We start from the raw sequence: 9,674 nt of genomic DNA, 5'->3' as shown, positions 1-9,674 counted from the left end.
TGTGCTCTGTATAGAAAAGCCTACTTAGACTTTATCACATCCCTACAACGTGGATACTGTTGTTGGTCCCAGTTGGGCTGCCATAGCAAAGTATGACAGACTGGGGGATTTAAACATTTATTACAAACAAGTCTGCTTGGGCTGCCATAGCAAAGTATGACAGACTGGGGGATTTAAACATTTATTTTCTCACAGTTCTGGAAGCCAGATGTACGAGATGAAGATGTCCACAGGGTTGTTTCTTCCCTGGCTTGTAGATTATGTTTTCTCCCTGTGTGGCCACATGGTTTTACCTCTATACATATCTTGTGTCCTACTCACCTCTTTGTATAAGGAGAGCCGGATAGCTCAGCTAGTTAGAGCATCCTCCTGATACACTAATGTTGCGGGTTCAATTCACAGTCAGGGCACATATAAAAATCAACCAATGAATGCATAAATAAGGGAAACCTCAAATCGATGTTTCTCTCCCCCTCCTCTCTCTACCCCCTCCTCTCTCTTTAAAAATCAATACTGAAATATTTAAAAAAAATTTAAACCCTGGACAGGTAGCTCAGTTGTTTAGAGTGTCATCCTGACACACCAAGGTTGCAAGTTTGATCCCTGGGTCAAGGCATATATAAGAATCAACCAATGAATGCATAAATAAGCAGAACAACAAATCAATGATTCTCTCTCCTTCTCTCCTTCTCTAAAATAAATAAATTAAAAACAAAAGACACCTGTCACATTGGATTAGGACCCACCCTAGTGACCTCATCTTAACTTATTTACCCCTTAAAGACCCTATCTTGAAATATAGGCACAGTCTGAGGTACTTGGAGTTGGGACTTCAACATTGAATTTGGGCAGTTTGGGCACAAATCATCCCATAACATTTTCCCATTTTATATATAAGAAAAGTGAGATAGAAACGAAGTAACTTGGTGAAGATCTCACAGGTGGAAGTCATGAAGACAAGATTTCAACCTAAATCGTCCAATCCCACACCACATTTCTTTCTTGTACATCAGACAGACCCAGGTGTGGGGCCAAGCAGGGCAACCTCCCTGTGGATGTGCTTTGTGAATGTACACTATGGATGTGCCCCTGGACATGCTCCGTGGACATACTGTGGACATGCAGTGTGCATGCACACCATAGACAGGCATCATGGCTGTGCACTATGTACATGCATTATAAATACACTTTGCGAATATGCTCCTTGACATGCACTGTGGAGGTGCTCCCTGGACATGCACCACAGACATGTTCCAGGGATGCGTTCTGTAGTCACACTCTAGACATACACTATGTCACGCTTGGTGGTCATGCTTCATGAGCTCATACCATGGACATGCACCGTGGCTGTGCACCTGGAGGGAGTTTTGGCTGTACACAGATGAACATTTAAAAAATTCCAATGACGTATTTATTTCAGTGTGCATTAGAAAAACATATACATGTGTATAAATAGCAATCAAATCCATGCTTTTGATAATGCATGATAAAGAATTTCCTCTTTCATTGCCCTAGCTGGATAGCTCGGTTGGTTGGAGCATCGTCCCGAAGCGCAGAGGTTGCCTGTTCGATCCTTGATCAGGGCACATGCAGGAGTGGCTTGATGTTCCTGTCTCTCTTTTTCTCCCTTCCTCTCTTGCTGAAATCAATATTTTAAAAAAAATAAAATGATTCATTAAAAATTTTGTTAGTTTATTTTGTTCATTAGAGTCCACATATAAGTGGAATCATATGGTACTTGTCTTTCTCTGACTGGCTTAAAATAGGTGTTTATTTAAAGCAAGATATTCAATCGGGTGTTATGTAGAATCATGCAAAAATGAGGACAGTGATTCACAAACAACCTTGTTTGAAAGACCAGGATTTGCTGCTCTCTGACACCTCTCCCACCTCTGGCATTCGTTGGTCTATGACAGACCACGTACTCTGACAATCTAGAAAAATTCACTGAGAAGAGAAATCAGATAGTGGACAAGTAAGCAAGCCTTATTTGTTGAAATGCACACATTGACTCATGCAGTTCTGGACAGGATCCAGGAAAACTTCTTGGCTTTGAATGTGTGACCAGGGTTGCAGCCTGTCACCAAACACCAGTGTGGTGATGGGGCTGAGGGAGCAGGAAGCCTGCAGCTGGGGAGGGTGAACCCGCCGATGGGAATGTGACCTCTGCCTGTCGTGTCCAGGGTGTACGTGTGAAATACAGTCATTACTGGGTCCATTTGTTTGCTCTGGAAAGTACCACTTTCTTGTTGTTGGAAAGAATCATTTTCTAGCTGGGACTTCCTTTGAATGAGGAAAGTAAGAAGACCCAGAGAAAGTGAGGTGTGTCCAAGTTGAGCCAAGTGGAGGAGGACCATGTGCCGACTCCCTGGCCACTCTGCCCGGAGCTGCCCTGCCAACTAAGCCGCTCATTATTTTTACCTTCTGGGTAGTTTCTATCATAATTATTATGCACACATTTTTCATAAGAGTGCATTTATTACCAAATCTCATTAAATTGCCTGAGTCTTGGGCTGGTTTCCCTTCCTTGCCTTGGGGGGAGGGAAGGAATCTGGCTGGACTCAGAAGCATTCTCCCACACCATCATTACCTTAATGCTCTGTTTCCAAAACAGGGTGCTAGAGACTTCTGGGCAACCGGTCTGACAGGGAAAGGGTTTCCAGGTGACTCACAGGGCAGCGGTAAACACAAGGGGCTGCAAGAACCCACTCAGGGCTCTTCGAGGAGACTGAAAGAAGAAGACTGGCGTGAGAGACAGCGTGGGTGGGAGATGGAAAGCCCAAACTCTGGAACTGGCCTCCATGCGTTCAAGTCCCAGCTCTGCCCCTTGCTGTGTGACCTTGGACAAGTTAAATAGGGTCTCTGAGCCTTGTTTCCCACTGCTGTACTTGGAAATGGCAAAAGATCTACCATGGAGCCTCATTCTGTGGCCACAGCGAGCCAGCTCTAGAAGGGTGCATGGTGTGTAGTAAGTGCTATCATGTGGCTGTAATCCGAGACCTCAGGAGGGCAGCCCCTGGGTCCCTAGATCTGCACCAGGACCACAGCCCCAACTCAATTTGTACCATGACCTCGGCCCACTTACCATATTGCTCTGGACCTCAGTTATCTCATGTATAAAATCAGGGCACGGTGGAGCTCGCCTCGCAGGAGTCTTAGGAGGAGTCATGAACCTGAACCCAGAGGCTGGCACCAAAAGAGCCCTTGAGAAAGAAGAGCTTGCATTAGCTAAGCGTCTTGCCCATGTATTGTTGGCAGCAGTGAATGTCTGTGACCGCACGGAGGGGAAGGCAGCGACATTTAAGTAAATGAGTAAGACTCAGGGTGAGGAGCCAGGAGCGCAGGTTCTGAGTCTCCCGATGACCCTGGATAAGGCCCCTCCCACTTCCGGAGCCTCAGCTGCACGGAGGGTCCGCAGCCAGCGGAACCCTATCACTGTCTTCTCCTGCGGTTCCCTTGGAGGTGCCCGGGCCTCAGCTCCCCCACCCTCACTTCAGTGAAAGCATATTTTTGTATTTATTAATTTTTAAAGGGGAAGAGGGGCGGAGAGAGAGAGAGAATCATTGATTTGCTGTTCCAGGGCAAAGCATATTTTAAAAAAATAATAATAAGCCTGACCTGTGGTGGCGCAGTGGATAAAGCGTCGACCTGGAAATGCTGAGGTCGCTGGTTCGAAACCCTGGGCTTGCCTGGTCAAGGCACATATGGGAGTTGATGCTTCCAGCTCCTTCCCCCCTTCTCTCTCTCTGTCTCTCCTCTCTCTCTCTCTCTCTCTCTCTCTCTCTCTCGTCTCTCCCTCTCCTCTCTAAAATAAAAAATAATAATAAAATAATAAATAAATAATAATAATAACAAACATCTCTTGGGTCCTTACCACGGACCAGGTACTTGCCGTCCATGCGCATGACCAGCGCTTTGTTCCCTTTTACTGAATTGTGTCCCGTGGTATGGATGTACCACAGCTTCTTCACCGTTCAGCCGATTAAAGGACATTTGGGGTGTTTCCACTTTGTGGCTAGTACCCATAAAGCTGCTATAAACGTTTGTACACAGGTTTTTGTGTGGACATGTTTTTATTTCTCTTGGATAAATGCCTAGACGTGTAATTGCTGTGTCATAAGATAAATGTGTTATTTAGTGATTTTTGTTTGTTTGTTTTTTCCATTGATTTGAGAGAGAGAGAGAGAGAGAGAGAGAGAGAGAGAGAGAGGAAGGGGAGAGAGAAAGAGAAGCATCAACTCATTGTCTCTCTTAGTTGTGTACTCATTGACTGCTTCTCGTGTGTGCCCTGACCGGGGACTGAAGCCACGACCTACGGCGTGCTGGATCTCAGCTTTACCCACTGGGCGACCTGGCCAGGGCCTATATTTAGTTTTTTTTAAAAGGAACTACCAAACTGTTTTCCCAAGTGCCTGTACCATTTTACATCCCTGCCAGCAGTGTAGGAGAGAGAGCTTTCTCCACATCCTCACCAGCAGCTGTTGTTTAGCCATCTTTTTTTTCAAAGCTGTTATGATAGGGATGTAGTGATATCTCCTAAGAGTCTTGATTTGCATTTCCCTAGTGATGTTGAACATCTTTTCATGTGCATATTTGCCATCTGTAATTCCTCTAATTCATCAATAAAGTCTCTTCATGTCTTTTGCCCATTTTCTTTTAATTAAAATTTTTTTTTTTTAATTTACTGATTTTAGAGAGGGAAAGAGGAAGAGAGAGAGAAACATTAGTTTGTTGTTCCACTTATTTATGCATTCATTGGTTGATTCTTGTATGAGCCCTGACCGGGGATCGAACTCAAAACCTTAATGCAGGGGTCCCCAAACTTTTTACACAGGGAGCCAGTTCACTGTTCCTCAGACCGTTGGAGGGCCAGACTATAAAAAAAACTATGAACAAACTCCTATGCACACTGCACATATCTTATTTTAAAGTAAAAAAACAAAACGGGAACAAATACAATATTTAAAATAAAGAACAAGTAAATTTAAATCAACAAACTGACCAGTATTTCAATGGGAACTATGCTCCTCTCACTGACCACCAATGAAAGAGGTGCCCCTTCCGGAAGTGCGGTGGGGGCCAGATAAATGGCCTCAGCGGGCTGTAGTTTGGGGACCCCTGCCTTAATATATCAGGACAATGCTCTAACCAAATGAGCTACCTGGCCAGGGCTCCATTTTCTAATTGGACTTTTTTTAATTTTTTTACTCCTGAGTTTTTAAAGTATTTTAGATCAGAGTCCTTTGTAAGATATGTGGTTTACAAATATTTATTACCAATCTCTAACTTGTCTTTTTATCCTCTTAATGAGGTTTCTCATAGAGCAAAATTTTCTAATTTTGATGAAGTCTAATTTATCAATTTTTTTTCTTTTATGTATTATACTTTGACCTCCTAGGACCTAGCCCTCAATTCTGAAGACATTCTACTGTTTTCTTCTAAAAGTTTTATGGTTTTCAGTCTGAGATCCATTCTGAGTTAATTTTTATATGTAAGATTTAGGTCAAGTCATTTTTTGGTCTGTGGGTATCCAATTGCTCTAGTGTCATTTGTTGAAAACACTAACTTTATTGAGCATGGACTTATAACCATGACACTTTGCCATCTCTATGCTTTATGAAATTGTGATTCTTCCAGGATTAAAAAAAAAATTGTTTTATTTATTGATTTTTAGAGAGCAAGGAACAGAGAGAAAGAGAAACATCGATTTGTTTTTCCACTTCTTCATGCATTCGTTGGTTGATTCTTGTACGTGCCCTGACCGGGGATGGAACCCACAGCCTTGGCATACCGGAAAGACACTCTAACCAACTGAGCTACCCGGCCAGGGCTGTAGGATTTTGTTTGAAGAAAAAATTCCACTGTTATAAGTTCCACTAGAAGAGGAAACCGTTCCCAAGGTTTTTTTGTTTTGTTTTGTTTTGTTTTTTGTATTATTCTGAAGCTGGAAACGGGGAGAGACAGACAGACTCCCGCATGCGCCCGACCGGAATCCACCCGGCACGCCCACCAGGGGGCGACACTCTGCCCCTCTGGGGTGTCGCTCTGTTGCAACCAGAGTCACTCTAGCGCCTGGGGCAGAGGCCAAGGAGCCATCCCCAGTGCCCGGGGCCATCTTTGCTCCAATGGAGCCTCAGCTGCGGGAGGGGAAGAGAGAGACAGAGAGGAAGGAGAGGGGGAGGGGTGGAGAAGCAGATGGGCACTTCTCCTGTGTGCCCTGGCCAGGAATCGAACCCGGGACTTCTACACGCCAGGCTGACGCTCTACCACTGAGCCAACCGGCCAGGGCCCGTTCCCCAGGTTTTAATATCTTAGTTCTAAGCCCTTCGGCAATGTGTGAAGTCCAGCAGCTGCCTTGAAAGTCACCTAGAGAAGAAAGGTCCCGGTTTCAGTCTCAGCACCAGGTGGCCTCCCTTCACCTCTTTGTACCTGGGCCCCCCAATTTTGCCATCAGGACCCCCTCCTGATGGATCCTCTTACCACAGAAGAAGCAGGTCCTCTGGCTGGAGGCTCATTAGTGGGACAAATGACACCCCTGGCCAAGTGCAAGGTCCTTCAGGGAGGCAGGCAGCCCCTACTGAGGCGAAAGTGTGAGCTAGAGAAGTGGGGGAGGGAATCGAGGGAAAGAGCGGTCCAGACTTGGAAGGGTGCTTCACAATGCCACAATTTAAATACTGCCTTCACTCACCTGCTCTGGGCTCTTTGACGATGGGAGAGAATTTCAGCCATTCAGCAGCCCCCTGCCCCCATGGATGGGAGAGAGGTTGCGGGGACCAAAGAGGTGTGGGGAACACCCGCCTGCCTCCCGAACATGTGTAGATGTACCAGGATTAATCTCATGTCAGTAACCGCCCAGATTCCTCCATTAAGGGATGTCTCTACTCTCTGCCATCCCTACCAACTGCAATGAGACTTGAAGGTTGCTTGTCAAAATCTCTTGTTTTAGACAAGAAAAGGCAGCTAAAAACACCACCTGCGGGGCCTGACCTGTGGTGGTGCAGTGGATAAAGCGTCGACCTGGAAATGCTGAGGTCACCGGTTCGAAACCCTGGGCTTGCCTGGTCAAGGCACATATGGGAGTTGATGCTTCCAGTTCCTCTCCCCCCCTTCTCTCTTTCTGTCTCTCCTCTCTCTCTCCCTCTGTCTCTCCCTCTCCTCTCTAAAATGAATGAATAAATTAATTAATTTTTAAAAAATACTACCCGCAGAAGGTCACTGCTGACATCACTATGATGCTTTAGAGTTTGCAAAACTTCCCTCTTGGGCCTCACAGCGATCTGCTGCAGACATGGGCCACAGATTATATTATGCCCATTTTACAGTAGGGGAAACTGAGGTCCAGAAGGTCAAGTGACTTTCCTTTTCACTTCTCTGGCTCCCTCCACAATGCCGGAAGCACCCAAGATGATAAAGTAGAATTCTGATGAAAAGTCCTGGCAGTTCTGTCTTTGGGACAAGATCCAGCAGATTACAAATAAACGACAAGACCGAGCTTCTGATCAGTGGCCCAAGAACCTCAGAAGAGAGAGGCACCGAGAGAGACCAAATTCGGCCTGCGAGTTAAGAATGGTTTTTACGTTGGAGCCTCAGAATAGCAAAATGTTATCCTTGCCCCAGAAGAATTTTATGCTGCTTGCTGATAGACCTGTGCTATGAAAAGATTCTATCAATTTTTAGAGTTGATCAACAAACAACAAGGCATATATATGTTCTCTCTGGGTTCTCTCAGTACCCACGTAATATTCACAAGTGTGTCTCTTGGCTAACACAGCCTGAAATATTTACTATCTGGGCCTTTTCAGAAAGAACCTGTCGTTCCCTCCTCTAGAGAGAGGGAAACCCGAGCCTCATGCCAGCGTTGGGGTGATGGGAGGGCATCCAGATACAATGATAAGGAAGTGGGTGGCAGATTTTGTGTCCCAGGGGGTGGGGGGCATGTGGTGTGGCAGAAGGAGAGGTGAGTAGCCCCAAGAAGTGGGTCCCTAAGAACCCTATAATGGTGACTGATGTTTACAAAGCACTCGTCATGCACTGGGGGTTTTCCATAGATATCTGACACGCAAGGAAGAAATTATTGTCTGTATCCTGCTTCCCTATGAGAAAACCGAGGCAGAGAAAGTACAAGGCAGAGTTAGGATTCTGTGATGGTTAATTTTACGTGTCAACTTGACTGGGCTAAGTAAAGGATGCCCAGACAGCCACTAAAACATTATTTCTGGGTGTGTCTGTGAACATATTTCAGGGGAGAGATTGGCACCTGAACTGATCGACTGAGTAGAGAGATCGCCTTCACCAATGTGCGTGGGCAACATCCAGCCCTTGAGGGCCCGGCTAGAACAGAGAGGCGGAGGAAGGGTGAACTGCTCTCTCTCTCTGCCTGAGCTGGGACATCCATCTTCTCCCTCCCTTGGTCATCGGTCAGACCCACACTCTCGGTCCTCGGCCCTTTGGGTTTGGACTGGAACTGTCCCACCCTCCTTCCTGGGTCCGCAGCTTGCAGACGACAGATCAGTCTCCGTCATCGTGACAGCCAATCCCTCACAATAAATCTCTTGCTATGTATCTCTATCGCTACATATCCTACAGGTTCTGTTTCTCTGGAGTACCCTAATACAGATTTTAATCCAAGGCTGACCAACACGCAAGCCCAGTCTTCCTCCTGGACATCAGGCTGTCTCTAGAAGTGGGGCTGGCTCTTCCCAAGTCCCTTCCCACCACCCCAAGTCTTGCAACTGTGTTTTGAAGCCACCGATACATTTTAGGTGCTTGCTGTGTGCCCAGCACCATTCTGAGTCCTTCAAACGACTATTCATTTTTCAAAGCCCTTTCCAAGGTTACATCCCCCCTAAAGCCTATCCTGATTTACCAGTAACGATGACGATGATGATAACGCAAGCCCTGTTTTTCCATGTATTTTTGCATTTAATGCTCACAACAGCCCTTATGACCTGGCACTATTGTTACCAACCTCAGTGTACAGATGAGGAAACGAAAGCTCAGAGAGGTTACATAAGTGGTCCAAGATTGAACAGCTAGTAGCACAGCATTTGAACATAGGTCCAACTAATTTCAGAGTCAGCAATTTCAACCACACGATCTACTACTTCCAGAGCAAAAACAAATCCCTTCTCAAGTCTGTGTTAAAACGTTTCAAATCCCTACAGAGTGCTTCACAACTCACAAGTCACATAATCTTCATAATGATCAGAGGGGACCAGAGGGGCAGGTAGGATTACGTTTACCATTGCTATTTCACCGGCGCTCCGAAGGGTGAGCTAAGTTCTCAGAAGTCACGTATCAAGTAAGGGGCAGAGCAGATTCAACCTAGGCATGCGGGCTCCACAAGTCTGTGTCCTCTCTGCAGCCAGCTGTGTCACAGCTCCTCCTGGGGACCCAGTGCAACCTCCTGGGGAGAGTTCTCTGGCTGTGACGAGCTCCCTGGAGTCCTCCATTATCCAATGATAGGTTCCAGGTTGCTACCTCCTTTGCAGTCAGTCAACTTTCCTGGAGCCACCTTCTTCCTCCTGCCCCACCCAGCCTGGGATAGGCTGGGTCCGGGCATCCTGGCATCCTGGCATCCTGGAGTAACACGGGTGCTGGTGTGAGAGTAAGGGGGAGGGGCCTTTGGAGAAGCACCAGGTTCCAACCTGCTTTGCCTGGCATGGGCCTCAACC

General features: G+C 46.3%; 1 long non-coding RNA gene across 1 annotated transcript; it reads right to left on the bottom strand.

Moving 5' to 3' along the window:
* Positions 1-2,604: 2,604 nt before the first annotated feature.
* LOC136329209 (uncharacterized) lies at positions 2,605-9,451 on the bottom strand. The gene is made up of 3 exons (XR_010730164.1): positions 9,243-9,451; positions 3,086-3,203; positions 2,605-2,728 (listed from the first exon to the last, which is right to left on the bottom strand). It is a non-coding gene; the product is annotated as an uncharacterized lncRNA (long non-coding RNA).
* Positions 9,452-9,674: the final 223 nt, after the last annotated feature.

Source organism: Saccopteryx bilineata, chromosome 3, assembly GCF_036850765.1.
Source record: "Saccopteryx bilineata isolate mSacBil1 chromosome 3, mSacBil1_pri_phased_curated, whole genome shotgun sequence".
In the NCBI taxonomy this organism is placed as follows: domain Eukaryota; kingdom Metazoa; phylum Chordata; class Mammalia; order Chiroptera; family Emballonuridae; genus Saccopteryx; species Saccopteryx bilineata.
The sequence above is the reverse complement of the archived record's forward strand: the minus strand, read 5'-3'. Positions and strand labels throughout refer to the sequence as shown.